Source organism: Mirounga angustirostris, unplaced genomic scaffold (assembly GCF_029215605.1).
Source record: "Mirounga angustirostris isolate CCGP_5_RB_7025 unplaced genomic scaffold, mMirAng1.0.hap1 SCAF_14, whole genome shotgun sequence".
Lineage (NCBI taxonomy): Eukaryota > Metazoa > Chordata > Mammalia > Carnivora > Phocidae > Mirounga > Mirounga angustirostris.
The window spans coordinates 55976658-55996141 of record NW_026991722.1 but is presented as its reverse complement, the minus strand read 5'-3'; the positions used below and the strand labels follow the sequence as shown (position 1 = coordinate 55996141).

General features: G+C 40.0%; 1 protein-coding gene across 9 annotated transcripts in view; it reads right to left on the bottom strand.

Annotated features, from left to right (window-relative positions):
• The window catches only part of ARHGAP28 (Rho GTPase activating protein 28), a 225329-nt gene that overhangs the window by 143272 nt on the left and 62573 nt on the right, over positions 1–19484 (bottom strand). Inside the window, exon 1 of one of the 9 annotated variants that reach the window (XM_064577904.1) lies at positions 12992–13406. The exons of the other annotated variants lie outside the window; for them this stretch is intronic. The gene's annotated coding sequence lies outside the window, so the exon portion shown is untranslated. Of the gene's footprint in view, positions 1–12991; positions 13407–19484 lie in introns of those variants that run through there. 9 annotated transcript variants of the gene reach the window in all.

Here is a 19484-nt window from a genome sequence, read left to right as displayed (position 1 = left end):
ATAAATATCTGGTCACCCCAAATGCCGCCTCTCACCTTATGGGTCAGGCTACACCCAGCTAGCCCAATAAAAAGGTGGGACGTGACCAGGAGCAGGGGCCAGTGAACCACATGTGGACAATCCAGTCTGCTGCTGCCTTTTTAAAAAGACGGCTTTACTGACATATAGCCACTCCCACTTGCTTGAGTACAGTCTATGGTCACTTGTGCTGCAGTGGCAGAGCTGAATAGTTACAAAAGAGATCTGAGGGATCACAACTCTGAAAATATTTACATATGGCCTTTTACAGGAAGTTTGCTGACCCCTGAGCCAGGACAAATGAATGTGTGTGGAGCACAGGTTGCTGCTGTGTGCCCGCCCAGGACACAGTAAGAGAAATGCTCTGTCTTCCCCAGATCACGAGAACAGACCATTTCCTGAAGAGCCATGGCTGTTAGAACAACACCCTCCCCATTTTCCCACTGGGAACACAGGCTGTGTCCTCCTGGAGCTCTGAGAAACTCTAAGACCTGACTCTCCTTACTGGACCTTGGGAAGAATGGGCTCAGTTAAAACTTACCGCTGCTGGGGCGCCTGGGTGGCTCAGTCGTTAAGCGTCTGCCTTCGGCTCAGGTCATGATCCCAGGGTCCTGGGATCGAGCCCCGCTTCGGGCTCCCTGCTCAGTGGGAAGCCTGCTTCTCCCTCTCCCACTCCCCCTGCTTATGTTCCCTCTCTCGCTGTCTCTGTCAAATAAATAAATAAAATCTTTAAAAAAAAAAAAACAACTAACTGCTGCTTTTTTCATACTCTGAGTCTGAATCCTTGTATTCAGGTCCATTCATCTAGAGAGAAGAGAGCTCTGAGCTCCACTCTTTGGTTTAGAAAATTAGTCTTTAATAAAACAAATATGCAGGAAAATATACTAATGGCAATCTGTGAGAATAAGATTTCAATGCTTCAGTTGATTTCTTCAGAAGGCCTAGTTTAAACCTGCTTAATCTTCCTTTGTGCATTTAGGGAAAAGTGTAATTGAAAAGTTAAAATGGTCATGTGATTTTAAAATGTGTGTATTTTTACATATAGAGGCTCAAGTTCTGTTGAATGGACAAAAAGCAAGATTTGAAATAAAGGTCTAATAAATTAGACCCATTAGTGAATCTAAGGAATATACAAGAAAAACTGAAAACCATGATGAATTTTTAGTATCACAACTTAAGGAAGATAATGTACTCCTCAACAAGATTACTGGAGTGTAGCTATGTCTTGCAAGGACCCAAGAGCAACACAACGTCACCGGCCAGTGGACGGTCAAGCTCCTCCTGGCAGGACTGGTTACTTCCAAAACCCCTCTGCAGTTCACAGGACTGTTGCCCCATGTTCCTATTACATGCTGAAGGTCAATGAATCAATTTCCAAAAATGGCAATTTCTCTAGCATTCTTGAAGTTGGGCAAAAACATTAAGCAAAAGCCACTGTGATTTACTTATCACATTATGAAGGAAAAAAATGGATTTGAACAGAACTTGCCACTCTATTATGAAACTGAGTTTGTGGAGAAAAGCAGAGGGGCTGGGAGAGGAGTATTCATTGGGTGTAGTGAGATAGGCTGGGAAAACCAAGACCAAACTTGGCAACTATTTTAAGAACAATTAGTTTTCTGTTTGTCTATTTTGTAACATCTCAAGTCCAGGATTGAACACCATACACATGCTCTTAAAGAGAAATATTGTTTGACTTTAAGTGAAAAAATAGCTTAACAGTGTTTGTTATCTAATATTTTTGTTTTTCCTAACTGAAAAATGAATAAAAAATTAATACAATTAATTTCATGATTGTATAGAATTTACAAAATACAACCTCTCTCTCCCCTTAATAATCATTGCACGAATGACCTAATAGAGGCTTGAGCAAGTAATCCAGGGCATTTTCACAATGATGAATGAGTCTGGGTGTAAAATTTTCCATTTATGTTGTGAATTATATTTTCTAATGTCCTTCTTAATTACGCTTAACCTTCATGGGTCTAGACGAGTCTAGATCAAATCCTCAGCATACTAGAATGAAATAAATCCTCAGCATATTAGAATGAAATATACATCCTTTACCAATGAAAGCGCACAGAGGGTAACCTACCACCTTTTAAATGTCACTGCCAAGAACACATGCTGTGTTTTACAATTCACAGTATGGCTTCCCTTGGAACTGAAGTGGGGGAAGGAAGGAGAGTAGGGAAAGGCATTTAAACAGTTCCCTGAAAACTGACTGCAATTCTTTATTTTCTTCCACTCAAAATATAACCTCCAAAGCCCTACATTTCGGTTTTCTTCCACACTGTTTCTATCCACCCCAACTTTGCTCATTTCCTTTGGGCATGGGAATACAGGAAGAAGAAGGAAATATAAGCATGAAATGAAATAGAATAGCATCCATGGTCTGAACACTTAAAGTTCAGAGATACACTAGAGAAGCAACTTCCCTCATTTGTCATTGCTTCGAGCATAAGAAGACCTCACCTACTCTCACATGCCATGGTCTTCTGTATTAAATTGTGGCCCATAACAAGCATGGATCATGTACTTTATGGTATTTTAGGGTTTCACATTTATCACATCTCATAACTATGAAGAAAGGGAAGCCCCAGATGTTAATGACTTGTCCAAGGTCACATGACTTAAAATTGAATGGTCTTTCCGGAAGACACGTAGAAAGCTCTTGTACCCAAAATGATCAGTATAAATGACACAAAAATCACCCAGAATAATTGAGGCATTTCTTTCAAGATCCTCATTATGTTCTGCTTCATGTTTAAAATACAAGTTTGAACCAGATAATTATAAGCATCAGCCTGCAAGCAGCTTTTAAGGAACAGATTTTGTGTGTAAGTAGGCTGAAAACTGGCTAGGTTAGAGCCACTGCTAAGGAGAACTGCAACATTGTGTGTCTAATGAATTAACCTAAGAACCTATAGTTGCCAGAGGAAGGAAGGGATTGGAGCAATTTATGTACCAACAGTGGAAAAACTCTATCATTTGATTAGGGAAGGAGAACCACACAATTTTACAGAGGTTATGATTACCACACGATTATGTTATTTCCCCACCATTTCTTGTTTAGCCAGAACTATAAAGACTAAAGAACTCTAAAGGCAAAGGAAGGCCATTTGACACTGTGAACCCATGCTTCTCTCTTGAACTGTGTCACTCCACAGGGAGTGTTCTGGAATGTTGTGGGAGAGCTTTCTGATAATTGCAATGACTGGGCTCTTGCTGGTATTTAATCAGCAGCGCCAAGAATGCTAGGAGTCCTACAACGCAGTGGATAGTCCTGTACCAAGAAAGAATTGTCCCGAGTCACACATGACTTTCAAATACCCTGCTAAATATTCACCACAGCTGAAAGACCTGTTTATAATCATTGGAACCTAGAGCCTGATTCAGCGAATGTCTCTTTTTTTTTTTTTTTTTAAGATTTTATTTATTTGACAGAGAGAGACACAGTGAGAGAGGAGCACAGGCAGGGGGAGTGGAGGGGGGAGAGGCAGGCTTCCCGCCGAGCGGGGAGCCCGATGCAGGGCTCGATCCCAGAACGCTGGGATCATGCCCTGAGCCGAAGGCAGGCGCTTAACGACTGAGCCACCCAGGCGCCCCGCGAATGTCTTTTTTATATACTGAATTTTCGAGCAACACAATTATAGTTTCAGTTGATGAAAAACTACTTTGTTTGAGTATCCACCATTCTAGAAATTTATATCATGTGCAGCAATCCAGCTCAGGTGGACTGGTCTCTACTTGTAGTATCCCCACCCATGGTACTTCCATGTATCAGAGCAACCATTTGACTCCTTCCTTGTGTCGTCTCCTTTAGCACATCCCAATATTGACATATCAAAATACTATATAAAATGCAGTTCCATTTTTTTATTTATTTTACAGTTGGGCTATTATATTAATTTTTAAATTATGTGCATTGGTATATTATCTATAAATATCATCTGGGAATGGTAAAGGAGACAATGTGTCTGATAGGATTGACAGCCAGGGCTGTAGACCATTTTTTCTTTTCTAGAAAATCTCTCACTCCTGGCTTCTGTAACAATGTTAACTCCTGGTTTCCCCGAACATTCTTCATCTATTTCCCTGGCTCCTCTTGTGCCTGGCTCTTAAAAGTGGCAATGTTCCTCTGAGTTTCACCGCCCCACCCCGCCGCCCTGCATTCTTACTGATTTCTCTCTTCCTCTTCTATGACTTTGACCAACACTTATTTGCCAAACTGCTCATAAATCGAGACTGTGAGTTTTCCAACCCTTTCGCTGAATTTCACACCATATTTTCAGTTGCTCACTGTGTACTACTTGGATTTTCTACCAGTGCAGTCTCTCAAATGCAGCTAGCCCCAAACAGAGCTCATTATCTTCCCTGCAAAGTCTGTTCCTCCTATATTCTCATTTTTCTTGGCTGGTGGTGATACAGTTTACCAAGTCTGCCAAATTAGAAAACTGGGATCATTTTAGACCAGTTCATCATTTTTACTCTCCCAAAGCAATTGTTCACCAAATCCAACCAAATTATCCTGTATCTTGAATATTTCTAAAATCTAAAGCACAAGTTTTTATATTTTTTTTGCAATGTAATAGAGCAGCATCAAAGTCTTAATGATCAGTGTGATTTAAGACATCAGTTCTGCTTAAGTTATAAGCCTACAGAAATAATAGTTTTAGGGTGGTGGTGTTGGTTAAAGTGTCCAACTCTTGGGTTTCAGTTTGGTCTGATCTCAGCAAGGTGAGATTGAGCCCTGCCCACAACAGGCTCCGTACTTCCTCGGGGTGGAGTCAGATTGAGTTTCTCTCCCCCTCTCCCTTTGCTCCTCCTCCCCACACTCTGTCTCTCAAATAAATAAATCTTAAAAAAAAAAAAAAAAAGGAAGTAATAGTTTTAGGCAACTTAATGCACAAAAATGTTAAATATAAAGTTATTTATGAAAATTTGGAAACAACTAAAAGGAAATGATTTGGTTTTTTATTGTGCATCCATACAGAAGTGAATCTGTAGCCATTAAAATTATGCTAACGGAGTGTCTTTATTATAACAAGAAATGCTTTTCATAGTTTTAAATGAAAAATCGGGATCTAAAATTATCTTAACCATATAAAACGTGCAGGGAAAAGTAGAACAAATCACTAATGGCAGCTATCTCTCATGCAAGAATTATAGATTATTTGTATTTTCCTCTTAATATTTTTCTGTGATATTCCAGATTTTCCACAAGGCTCATGCTTTTCCTATAATTACTTTAAGTCCTTTTCAAGTCTTGTCAATGGTGCCTATACCATAGTTCAGCCTCCTAATGCACTTTCCTTGCTTCCTGTTTCCTTACTCCTCAGTCCATCCTCCAGGCTACTATGAAATGAATCTTTTCGAAGTGTGGACTTGTTCATGGAGTTCCCTTTCTGCTGGCTTCCTACCGTTCAAAGGTCCAGGAGCAAATGAGTAAGCATGTCATACAAAGGTCGGACAGCCTCTCTCCAAGTCTGTTTTTTCAGCTTCATCCCCTGCAATTCCTCACCAACACAGACCTTCCCACCTTTACTTGAACAAGCCATGGACTGTGGCATTTTTTTGCAAGGCTGTTTTCTTTGACAAGAATGTCCCTTTTTCCCCTTTGCTGCCAGGTCAAATAACATATTTATCCTTTAAGACTCAATTCAAATGCCATTACCTCTCTGAAGCTTTTGCTGACAGTTAGGAGCCATTTACACTCCCCTCCCAAATAGTTGTGGATACTCTATTTTAGCACTTATCCCTCCGCATAAGAAAGAAATGGCCAAAGAGAAGAAATTCCTCTTTGTAGGAAAATACTGTGTCTTAGTCATCATTGTATCCGAAGCCCTGACACAAGTCTGGCACTAAGAAAGTATCTGATGAATGACCAAATTAATGAATGTAGCCAAAAGCTGTAGGAAGAAAATCAGCAAGCACCTTGGATAAGCAGCTGGCCTGGAGAAACTATAGCCAGGCTGTAGTTTCTGACTAGACAAAAGGCAGAAGGAACCAGAGTGTGTTGAAAGCAGCAGAACTACTCAAGTTAGTTATGAAGGGGAAATGACAGATGGGTTATGCAGTGACTGATAACTGTTGGAGATTGTTAGAAAAGACAGGTTAACGATTATATTAAAAAATCTCTTGTGCCTTCGTATTTGAAATACAGAAGTCTCTGAGAGCTATGCCTAATACTTTTCGTAAAGAATCAAAACTCTGATTAACTGTGTTTTTGAGTAGTAAAACAAAACACCCATGGGAACATCTATGGGAAGCTGAGACACCAGAGTAATATTCAAGGTACCTTCTCTTTGACTGGGCATTACAACTTTTTAAAATTTAATGCCTGGGCTATATTCCAGATCAACTGGGGCCCAGATATCACTATTTTTTAAAAAAACTCCCACTGTTGGGAATCGCTAATCTCCATGAAAACAATTTCCCCAACTGTAGACTGCATCCCTAAAAGGAAATGGGTATCTTCATGATTACTGTCCTTGTTAATCTCATTCCTAAAAAATGAGAGCAAATAACATACACTTGGTATCAAAGAAAGGTAAATAACAACAATGTAGCTTAAAAAATTTCTTCACTCAAGTTGATTTTTATTTTAGTTGATTTTTTTCCTGTATTCTCAAAATCCATTTTCAGTACAAAATTCAAACCTGCATAAATGATCATAGTGGAATACTATATTCCAACATCATTTTCGATATTTTAAGGCTAGAGGAAAAAACTTGGAGAATAAAAAATTTTATAATAACAAACTGAGCTCTAAGAAGAAAACTGCTATTATAGGGATTTTTTTTTTCCCCCATGGCTGGCTAAATTTTAAGTTTTCAATGGCAGTTCTTGCTGTGGGGAGAATGTGTTCTAATCCTTTTGATATTTTAAATGGTACAATCTTACATTATTTTTCAGGGATTCACCTGAAATAGCAGAAACAATGGAATAATTGTCTTGAAGAATTAAGAGAACACTGATCAGTCACCCTAAGAAGGCAATATGGTGGGCGAGTGATAGGAGGGTAGAAGAGGGACAACAGTGGGGACACTGGGCTGGGAAGTGAGGCTGGTAGGGTAAACTGAGTTCCAACTTTCCCTTCCTGAGGGTTGTTTTCCTCTGAGTTCTCACATTTTACCCTAAGTGTAGCCAAATGCCCTGACTGGTATACACTTACCCCTTTTCAGATGCTGGCATAGTTAGGAAAATTTTCTTAAATTTTTCTTTAAAAGTATCTGGTCAGGATAGTTTTTCAGAAAAAAAATCTTAACTAAAAACTAGAGAAAGGTGGGGAAAAGAAAATGAAATGGTAAAAAACCAGAAAATTTATAATAAGAAAATTTATAATAAGCTTATATATATGCTTTATATAATAAGCTTATATATATATATATAAAATAAGCATATAATAGTATAAGTATGTGACCAATAGTGGCTAACAGTGCAGTTAGGCTAGTATAAATTAGCAACTCTAGAAATCATTAATTATCCTGATCACTTGATCTCAAAATGCTATTCTGTTTAACTGACTTTTCCCCCTCCACTTGAAGACAATCACCTTACTCCTGATTTCTCCCCACCACCAACCTCCAATAAGACTTCTCCTTATTTTAAACATTGTGTTATCTCCTAGGGGAGTATTTTTCAAAAAATTTTTAACCTCGACCTGTATCAGAATATATATTATCTCTCTATCCAACACACACATACATCATACATGCAACAAATATAAACTTCATCAAAGTCTCATTATGTGTGAGGTACTCTGATATATTTCCTTTTCTATTCTATTTTTTCAAATGCTGATAACAACCTATTAAATTGATACCATAACCTAGTACTGGGTAGTACTAGCAATAGGAAAACCAAGCAAAACCTGAAGATTTCCATCTTATCTAATGCTCACATTAACACAGAAGTTCATTTATAGATTAAGAGCAGAATAATGCCCCTTTCTTAGTTTTTCAACTCTGTCCACTTCTCTGGAATTCTCAGAAGCTACTAGTTGGTTCAGTTATTTCCCATATGGTAAGGACTATGACGAACCAGGGATATAAGAATAACGGAGTCACAATCAATTGTAAGTAGTGACAGAAGTCAACCAAATTCCAGCTGCTTACCAGCAGAGGAAGCAGGGAGCAGGGAGCAACATGTGCTAGTCTAAGGCACCATTTGGGCCAAAGAAGAGAGTGCTGAAGTTCAAGAATCCAGAAAAATGAAGACATCTTTTCTCTATCAGTCAGTTCTAGTGCCAGAACAGGTAGCAAAACTGTGGGTGAAGAGTATGTTGAGTAACACCTTGGTCAGTCACAGGCCTAAGCTAATATCTTGTTTAAAAAAAAAAAATTCATAATGGTATAAAAATTGTCCCCCACTTTGCTTGGGTAATTTGGATTGTATGTTAATTCATTTACATGAATTATAAAGAGACTTGAATGGGAGTGTTGCTTACAGGTGACAAAAGATGGGGGCCTAATTAGGAACTCCTATAAGAACCCTTACGAAAAGGGATTTAGTTCTTTAACAAGCACTGAAATTAATTCGAAGGACAGCTTATGAGGTAATCAGTTGGTTTTTTTCCTCCATGAATTTCCTTTCGGAAAAAAAAATCAGCTCCTTAATGTCTTTAGGGCTCTGGCTGCCTGTAAGCATTTGCTGCTCCGCAGCTGCCGCAGCACAAATGGCACTGGCTGTTCCTGGGAGAGACACTATTTGTCAAATGTGACATGAGGATGAAGTTTGAGGACAGGGGATTACAACCAGAGATCTTTACTCAAGATTGTCAAATGTGACCAGAATCAGAAAACACAATGCTTTCATAGGATTTTACAGAGGGACTTCCTCACATTCACCAAGCATATTCATATTTCATTTTGATAACTTTGGCCTTCGTTTCCACCTGATTTTGTCCCTCTCTCTGTTACAGCATGTAGTACCTCCTGCTGTCTTGATACTGACTATGAACATGTCTTCGTTCCTTTTATAATCCAGTTGAGGGCAGGCGTGTGTTGCCCTATTCTTTGTATCCTTAACACCTATGACAGTACACACTTGGAGTTTAGAATGGGTGAACAAATAAGAAGAGAGGTACAAGGGATGTGAGCTTTGCTATGGGAGGAAGGATAGGGTAAAGGTTGAAAGCAGGGCAAGAGAAGCAAGGGGAGTTATGGGCTTTCCCCAGAAATGAAAGAGATGACATTTTAAGTAGCAAGCTTAAACCCAACAGGGCTCCTGGCCACTTACTCCCTTAGGGAGGAAACTTACCGCTAGAGCAGGGCTTCTCAATCTTCAAGGTGCAGAGAAATCACCTGGAATCTTGTTAAAATGCTTCTGACACAGGAAGTCTGGGGCAGAACCTAAGAGTCTGCATTTCTAACAAAGTTCCCAGGGGTTACAAATACAACTGGTCCACAGTTTAGACACACCTCAAGTATCAAGGCACCCAGAACCTGTGCTCTAACACCTGTAACTGCATGGATTTGATCAAGGTCCTGGGAGAAAACAGATAACAAATTCAAACAGAGTAACTGAGATTTTACTAAGATGTGAGCAGCATTAGGGGATGCCAGCAAGAAAAACATTAAGGCCCTTAAGGCTAGCAACTGGGAGGAGGAGCCATCACCAGCCCCAGACCAAAAGGGGGAAAAGGAGGGAGAGGTTACCAGAACTAAAGAACTCTGGAGCTCAAACAGAATATTTTGACATGAAAAGAGCTGTGTTCTTGGGTATCTTGGGTAGAAGAACACAGACACTTCCCAGGGAGTGAGAAAGTCTCACTCCTGTCCTACCTTCTGACGCCCTGCTGTGCCTCTCACTGGCCAGACCCAATTGGGACCTAGAGGGCAAGGTGGGGATGGGGGTGGGGGTTGTAAATGACCCCCAGAGCACAGAAGGAAGGGAGAGTAGACTGGAGGGCACAGGGAGCTATCCCACAGAGGAACTTCTGACCAATTTAGCTATTCACTATTCCCTATGGTTAAAAGTAAAAAAAAAAAAAAAAAGTAAATACCCTTAAAACTGAGTCTGGCTTCATCTAAGGGGCCTACAGGATAAAAGACTGCAATGAGTCTGTGTTGCTTCTGTAGGCAATCTTTAGAAAGAAAAGAACCTCATACAGCTTGGTAAGTAGGGCAGCTTTAAAGATAAAAGAAAAACAAGCTAAATGCCTGAGGCAGAGGCATAAAGGAAGTGCTGGGAAACCATTAAAAGACCAGCTCAGGAAGTTAAGAATATAGTGGCCCCTTCAGATCTTGGAGAAACAGGACTGGCAGGTTGGGGTCAGGGGCAGACAAGAAGACCAGCCTTCACTCTGGTTTCAGAAGCACTCTGCCTAAAATCCTCCAAATCCTTTTTAGATGCAATACCACTGGTAGATTTCCAAGATTTGGGGAAGAAAGCAGACCCAAGGAAAACTAGACACAGTAAGCACTATGACTAGATAGTCAGTTCCTAAGAAAACTCAACCAGAAGTCTGGTAGAGAAGTCCAATTATAATTATATGTGTGTGTGTGTGTATATGAATATATACATGTACAAACACATATTAGATTCCTCATTAGAGCTCCAATCAAGGCTCTTAGGAAAACATTAAGAAATGGAAAAAGCAACATCCTCATATTTAGATTTTCAACATGTTAAAAACTCCTCTATCTTTTACCCTAAAAAACAGTGCCTTCTCACCACCCCGGGGGATGTGCCATGCTCCTCATCAGAAATAGCGGGGACTGTACAGCAGTCCTTCCCAGGTGTGGAGGTCAGCCAAAAATGCCTGGTATCTCAAGGAAGTGAGAGCCCAGTGTGGACCCTGATGAGTCAGATCAGGGTACCCTTTGCCAGAATATGATATAATGTTGACTGGCTCTGCCCCTCTTCACCACCTCCACCCCCTTCCCTAAGCCCATATTCCAAGAGATACGGGGTAGTCAGTTCACCACTAGCCCCAGGGGGAACTGTCAGGAGAAAAGAAAAAAAAAAAACAAAGATTCTAAATTCTTGGTTCTAGTTCAAATGAAGAGACAAAGTTGTTTTGAAAAGAGATATGAACTGGCAGAACAGGTTCTTTGTTTTTTTGTGTGTGTGTGCATGTGTGTGTGTGTGTATGTGTGCGTGCGTGCATGTGTACATGTGTTTACTACCCTGGGAAGAAGGGAAAAATTTGGAGAGGAAAAAGAGCATTATAGGCAATTAGAGAACATGCATTCTGTGCCCCACCCCCAGAATAAAGCCCCAATCTATTAGGGTGGGATTTGGGGTCATCACAGGTTTTCCCCCCAGAAGTTTGGGAGGATCTGGCAAGATGCTTGCTTGCTTCTGCCTCCCTTCTTTCATTATTAAGGGAGACAGATGCAGAGACATCCCACGTGGCAAGGGCAGGAAGAATGAGTAGGGATGAGCTTGGTGGGCTAAGGCAGAGGAGTTCAGGAGTTGCCTGCCTTGCCTAGGGGTGCCAAGGTTAGCTGACAGAAAGAGGAGACTGACTGAGTCTCCATCTGGCTGGAGATAAAGGTCCTGATATCAGGGGCTGCAAAGTGGGTAGCTCATACCAGGGAGCCAGGCAGGAGGCACACCCATGCCCACAGAACCACGTGAGCATCCCAGAGGCTCCTCACCTAATCCCATCGGGGTCAGGGCATCAGTTTGGGGCTCTGAGAAGTCAGGGGAAGGAGAGGGTACTGATCCAGAACACAGGTCCCCTGACTGCCTCTAGAGCAGTACTCCTGAAAGCAACATCCGATAAGGAGGGGAAGGAGGGGAATGGAGACAAAGATCCTAAATATTCCTGAATCTTAACCAGAAGTAACTTAGAAAGCGCTAAATTGAATGGAGCAGACTGGCTGTGGCTGTGACTAGATTAACTTTTTCTGCTGTCAGAAATAGGGAATTAAGAGTTAGAATATAAATTTTGTTGCCAGGAATGAAAGAAAATTATATTCTGTGACTGTGAAATTCATGTGCATGACTAAGACTGATTGATTTTCCTCAGCTTCCATTGCTTAAATGTTATATGTGAATATTCAGTTAAGGTCAAATTCTATCCAGAAGCAGCAGCCCCACGGTCTGACTTCTGCAAACGCCAGAGAAGCAGATCCTGGCTGGCCATCTGGCCTTGACCTGGGATCTTACCTGAGCTCTGATTTACAGGTGGGATGGCTTCCTAGGTCCAGCCCAGGCTCAAAAAGCGGCGCCCTGCCTGGAAGCACCTGGGCCCATGCAGGTCATTGGTCCTGCCTGAGAGGTGGAAGGCACCATCAACCCCTACTCACACGTGAGACCATACCACCAGCTCTGCCACTCACAGGAGGCCCTGCCCCTTCTGCTCAACTCTCCTATCTTCCAGCTTGCTGCAGCCTCTTATTTCTTCTACAGTTTCCCAAACAATTCCAGTTCATAAGGATCTCTCATATAACTTAGGGACTCCTGGGTTCCACGTCAGTGACATTTTGGGTTCTCTTTGATTTACTATTGTAGCAAGATGACTGAATTTCTGCCAGAGATTTGTTAGAAAGATGCACATTGGCCAGAGTAATTTTGAAGCAATAAAGAATTGTCGGGTCTGCATCAAGTCTTGACAAACACATTTTCACCATTAACTAACCCATTTTCCCAATTGTGAGGGTGTTTAAATACTACACAAGGTGAGGCAAATATTTCTGCTCTCCACAAGGACCGGTGAGCAACTGATTGCAAGATACGTCTGCTTACTTCCAGAGCTTCAATATCTATCTTAATATGCAATTTGGGGGAATTTCCCAGATAACACGATGTAGGGTTGTTTTTATATGCAGTACGCAGTGCACCCTTCAATAATACCTGGGCTCAAACTAAGTTTGATTTTTATAATGGCCTACAAAAAGGCCTGGGCTCCTGTGTTGGCATGACTATATTTTAGGAACAGTAAACGAAAAACTTCTACTATAAAATTCGGGCAAACGTTCCTTGAGACTTGTGCTGGAGAGAAAGGAAATGAACATACCAAAGCAGCAGATGGATCCAGATGTTCTGACCCCTGCTTAAGCTGCAAAGTTAGGCCAGTGCTTTGCTGACAGATGTGAAGTAGTGATTCTGTAAGAGAAAGGGAGGGAACCCTAAAAAAGTATAGTCTTCTAAATGCACTAGAATGAACTGCTGTGATAGTCCCATATCCCCTAATATCAGAGAATCTATTATTCACAGTACCATCTAGCTAGGAACTGTATTACATTCAAGAAAGTCTGATAAAAACATTTCCAGAGAATGCAGCACTTACAAAGGTATTTAAAACAGAATAAAAGAGAGAAAGTAACCCTAGTCAATGTGCATTTATACTCAGTAATTATATAAAACACTACTAGTGCCCAACATTGGGTGAAATACCTGTTGAATACCCTCAACAATTCTATGAAAAAAATTATCAGGACTATTATAATTTCTTTTTACAGATAAAAAAATAAAGGCTTAAAGAGAGTTTGTCACTCATCTGAGGACCCATAGCTGGTAAGAGTAAGAATGTAAGATGTAGGATTCAAACTTAGGTAGCAGGACCTCAAGATTCAAAACTCTCTGTCCTGTGCCTTGGGTATTTTCCCCCAGGCTACTCCCAGTGCTGTTACTTCTCATGCAGTGGTCACTGCTAAATAGCTGTCTATGAACAGGCAATATGGCCAGTTTTTAGAGAAGTTCCTGCTGACTACTAAGAGCACGCCAAAATAGAATCAAAGCACTCACACATTTTTAGTACCTAGGAAGCCACCAGTCAAGTTTTCAAGACATTTCACAAGAAACCTGGAGCTATTTAAGGACTTATCAGTCATTTGATGTGCATTCAATCACTGCACTAATTTATTTTAAAACTAGAAATGTAATATGCAAACTTTGTGAAAAAAAAATCCTAAAAAAAGCTGGGACATCTAACAACTGACTTATGAGTGAGTTATACATTATTTCTAGACTATACCAATCTTTAGTTAATTTACAAAGAGCAAAGTATTTCCCAAGTTTGGAGCTGATCAATCCTCTGGTAGTGATACTAGTAACAATCAACAGCTAATGGTTTAGCCCTTGTCAAAGGAAGCCAACATAAAGAACAGCTTAGAATCATGCTGACAGAGGTCCACAGGGTAGCCATCAGATTAAAACACCATTGAGGAGGGTCATACCTTCAATACTGGTGGCTCTCCTGGGTTTTGTCCCTCATCCTCTTCCAATGTCCACTTGTGGCACCTGAGCTCCTCCCCATAACCTTATCCATTGTTGTGGCTTCACTTACTAGCTGAGGATTCTCTAATCTTTGGCCAGATCACTCTTGAGCTCGGACTCTTCAGGATGTCAAATCATCTTCATATGTTTGACTCATCATGTCCAAAACTCAGCCCCTCCCAACTGTAATCACTCCTTTCCCCCAGCCTCAGGAACAGCATCACTACAACCCTGCCATTTTTCAATTCTCTCCCTTCCTTGCCCACCATTATTGGACAGGTCCACAAATCTGGCCAAATCTACCTCAGACACATCTCTCAAATCCATCTTTTTTGATTTAGTTGTATATCTAATATACAAATTTATGATATATTTAGGCTACTGCACACCTAACTTGTCTCTCAATATTTGGCTCCCTGCCATTTTAATATCCTTTACTTACATACACCTGCAAAGGTTGCTAAAACAAAAATTATATAATGCCATTTTCTTGTTAATAATCAGTAGATGAGGCTAACCCAACTGTTTGGTAGAATGATCCAAATCCATTAGCTGGTATAAATGTTCCTTTACAACCTGCCTTAGCTTACCTTTTCTAACTCATCTCTATCCCCCACTCCAATCATATTTGCTGAAGTTCATCCATAATAATCTAATCATGGATCCCTTAAGTAGGCTGGTCAATAGGAGTCAATGGAGATGAGAGTATAGTGGTTAAGAAAGGGCTTTTCAGTTGAGCTGATGTGAAATGAATCACGGATTTACCTCTTACTGATACAGTAACTTATGTGTCCACTCTGAGACCTGACTTCCCCTTGTCTCAAAAAATGGGATAATAACATAAGGTTATTATCAGAACTAATTAAGGCAATCTGTTAGCTATTACAATAATACCTCATCATCAGGTATATCTAGAGCAAATTTTCAAAGAAGAAACACTTTGTACAAATATATTATTGTTAGTTAATTGATGATGTCCTCAAGATTTGTATTCTTTAGTTTTTAGAGGTTCTTGAAGAGATGGTTTGGAAAGAGGACTGAAATAGGTTGGTAGCAATTAAGAACTATCCTGCTGAATCTCTTATACTCCCAGTTTTCTACACCACTGACTTAGTAATCCCCTGAGTACAGAACTAAAATTTGCCTCATATTTTTACTTTCTTTACTGTGTTGTATCTCCAAATATACCTCAGTACAGAAACTTCATCTTCTACTTCTTAACATCTCAACATTACCTGGCCCACCACAAGATTCTTGGTAGATCTTCAATAAATACTGAGGTCAGCGTGAGTCATCAGGCTACAGATTGCTAATCCTCATGATAAATGCCCAAAGTTAAATGCATGAGCTTCTGGTGTTGCTCAACCATGATGGTTTTTTTCTAAGGAATAAAGATTATACTTCATAAAAGAAAAAAAAAATGCTTTACAATTCCTTTTGTCACACTGTACAAAGCAAAATGCAAATTAGCATGAACCTATGGGCACACATATTAAAATTAAGATTTGAGCAATTAATTATTTTAATTGCAATGTTGATGAACACAGTTCATAACACGAAGGCCATATTTCTCCAGGTTATCTGCACTACTTGATACAAGTAAATATGCACAATGCTTATAAAAATGTTGACTAATATTTGACTGCAAATGAAAAAGGCTGTGAGTCTGGGCTCTAGTTGGATACCACCACACAATGCCTCCTTAGGAAAATATTCCTCTCTAATATTCTGTCTCCATAAATCTGTAAATGTTTCCTCTGATAGCCTTGTTTTGAGGATTCAAAAAATCGTGTCCATAAATTATTCTGAGCTTCACCAACATAATTACTAGCAGTTACCATATACCAGGTACCATTCTAAGTACTTTACACATACTAACAAGTTCGATCTTCATAATAACCCTATAAGGTAGGCACTGCTACATCCATTTTACAGATGGGACAAAGTGAGGTTTAAGAGAAAAATTCACTAGCCTATGATTATAGCATTACTAAGGAGTACAGCCCAGATTTGCACACAGCTTATCCATTCCCAGAGCCTCTGCTCTCAATCACCATACCATACTTCACTCATAAAGTAGAATTCAGCACATGCTTTGGGAACTGGAAAGAAGGAGAAATTACTCCCTATTAAAGTTCAAGAAAGACCTCAAGGAGAAGGATGTGCAAGATTCTGACTGGCAGAGATGGAACAGGAATGATGTGCATTCTAGTCCCTGGTGAACAAAGTCACACAGCCAGGCAGGTGCAGGGAACGGGGTAGGATAGACAAGGAGTCTAGTTTGGCTAGTGATGCAATAGAAAGCATAGCTATGACAACTCTTCAGATGCCACAGGTGGACACTATGGGGCTTTAACTGATAGACTATGCAAAATTTTCTCAACAAGGTAACATGAATTAAGACATATTTTGGGAAGATTAGATTTTTTTTTTTTTTTTAAAGCTTAGGAACATTTTTCTCAGAAGATCATTTTCCTTACTTAGTCTAACAGACTATTTTGGATAATAATCCAACTCAAGAAATTCTCCACTGAGAGGCCTAAGGGACTGAAACTAACAGGATGAAGCTTAATAGGAAAGGGGATGAAGTTCAGAAACTTCAGCTGTCCATGTTTAGGATGACTGCTTCCTGGCAAGAGTAAAGTTCATATGAAAAAGATGAAGAGATTCTGGCCAAATTCAAGGTCAGTACAAGCTAAAAGCACTACACGGATGCCAAGAAAACTAAGTGAAAGATTAAGCAGCATAGAAGTATATCACACAGAAAGAGGAGATGATTATCCTAAATACAGCAGAACTGGAATTCAGCTCTGGGCACCACTAAGGGTGGATGTTGACAGCCAGGACTGAATTCAGAGCAGGATGGATGAAGACAGATGGTCAAGAGGCTGCGCCACGTGTGAAAATATTGAAAGCACTGGAGAAGTTTAGAAGCCTCCAAGGAAGCATGATCGCTATCATCAAACATTTCAAGAACTGTCTTGGGAAGAACAATCTGTTTAGACTCACAGTACAAAAACAGAACCGAGAGGATAATATAACCAATGAATCAACTGATACTAAAGACCAGGTCTCCATGAGTTACATGAGAAGAAGGATGTTACCAAAGTAAAGGAAGCAGTCAGTGTCCAATGGGCGCCCACAAGCTAGCCAAAGACAAGATAATGCTTTTTTTTTAAATTTTTTAAATTTTATTATGTTAGTCACCATACAATTCATCATTAGTTTCTGATGTAGTGATCTACAATTCATTGTTTTCATATAACACCCAAGTGCTCCAACCTGGTGATGGGTATTAAGGAGAGTAGGTACTGCATGGAAACAGTTTTTTTTGTTGGTTTTTTGGGTTTTTTTCTCTTTCTTTTGTTTTTTGTTTTTGTTTTAATGCCTGTAGTTTTTTTTTTAATTTTATTATGTTATGTTAATCACCATACATCATTAGTTTTTGATGTAGTGTTCCATGATTCATTGTTTGCATATAACACCCAGTGCTCTATTCAGTACGCGCCCTCTTTAATACCTATCACCAGGCTAACCCATCCCCCCACCTGCCTCCCCTCTAGAACCCTCAGTTTGTTTCTCAGAGTCCACAGTCTCTCATGGTTTGTCTTCCCCTCCAATTTCTCCCCCTTCATTTTTCCCTTCCTGCTATCTTCTTCTTCTTCCTTTTTAAACATATAATGTATTATTTGTTTCAGAGGTACAGGTCTGTGATTCAACAGTCTTACACAATTCACAGCGCTCACCATAGCACATACCCTCCCCAATGTCTATCATCCAGCCACCCCATCCCTCCCACCCCCACCACTCCAGCAACCCTCAGTTTGTTTCCTGAGATTAAGAATTCCTCATATCAGTGAGATCATATGATACATGTCTTTCTCTGATTAACTTATTTCGCTCAGCATAATACCCTCCAGTTCCATACACGTTGATACAAATGGCAAGATTTCATTCCTTTTGATGGCTGCATAATATTCCATGGTATGACAACACAATGCTTTTAAAAAGAAAACTCACCTTGCTGAGTATGGGAGTATATAAATACCAAAGGAAAGATATTGAGAACCTAGTCTTCAGAAATTTGGAAATGTCGGCGTGAGGGGAGTGTTGAGAGGGGGAGAAGAGAGAAGGAGGGTGTGGAATTTGAGCTGGACTTCGACAGATGAATCAGTTTACAACCTGAAGTGGTCAAGTAACTGCCAAAAAGCCAAATCTTCAGTAAACAGAATTGTAAACAGATTACTGAAAATGCTTATTGAGTCCACTTAAGGCTTAAGGACATACAATAATTCTCTGTAATACATTCCTTCTCAATTTTTTGCAGTTTATAGGGGGTAATGTGATCCTTTCCCTTCTTTTCTCTCAAAAGTATCCCCTACACACACATGCGCGCGTGCGCACCAAGTTTTATATATTACCGTGGAAGAAGAATAGATAATACCTTCTCATTCAAGAGAGTAGGTGATAAAAGGAAGTAAAAAGTCAGAGAATAGAGAATATGGGGGCCCTGTTAATAAGGAGAAACAGCCTTCCTTGACTGTTTAAGGTTCTACAGCAACTTCCACCAAAATCTCAGAGTTTTCCTATTACCTCCAGACTGAAAAACACAGATAACAAATTTTGTCATTCACTCAGCATTGTGTGGGAGAAAATGCCCAGGCCTCAGAGTCAAACAAATTTTGGTTCACACTCTTGCCCTGACACTCATCAGCTATATAAAATGTGGGCAAGACACTTGGCCTCCTAGTGCCTCAGTTCCCTTATCTGTAAACTGTGGATAACCACTCCTGCATGAAGTTTTTGTGAAGATAAAGGAAACAGTATTCATAAAATGCCTGCACCCATTCTATAGTTCTACTCATCATGACCACCAAAACCTAAAGATTGCTAGTGGCGATGTTCTGATAGCTCAGGCATTTCTGGGACTTTGGAAATTAGACTTCTTGAAAAAGCTCAAAATGAGCTTGTCTAATATTGGGGCTTCTGATTTCTTCTATTTCATAGATTAGAGAGCAGTTTTGAAGGAACTGCAACTTCTTAGTGGTAAGGGATATCCACAGACCTCCCTAATTCAAAAGGAGACTGCACTTTGGGGTGTTTTGTTTTGTTAGAAAAAGGAGGGGAGGAGGAGAAGCTGCAGGGGCTGGGGATGGATCAAGTGATAAGTCCTGTCATACTTTAACTAAAACACACTAGAAGATTCGTACCTACTGAATAATTTGAGGTTGGCAAAGAATAAAAGACAATTACTATATGCTATTATTTAAAAAGAAATCTTTTCAAGTAGG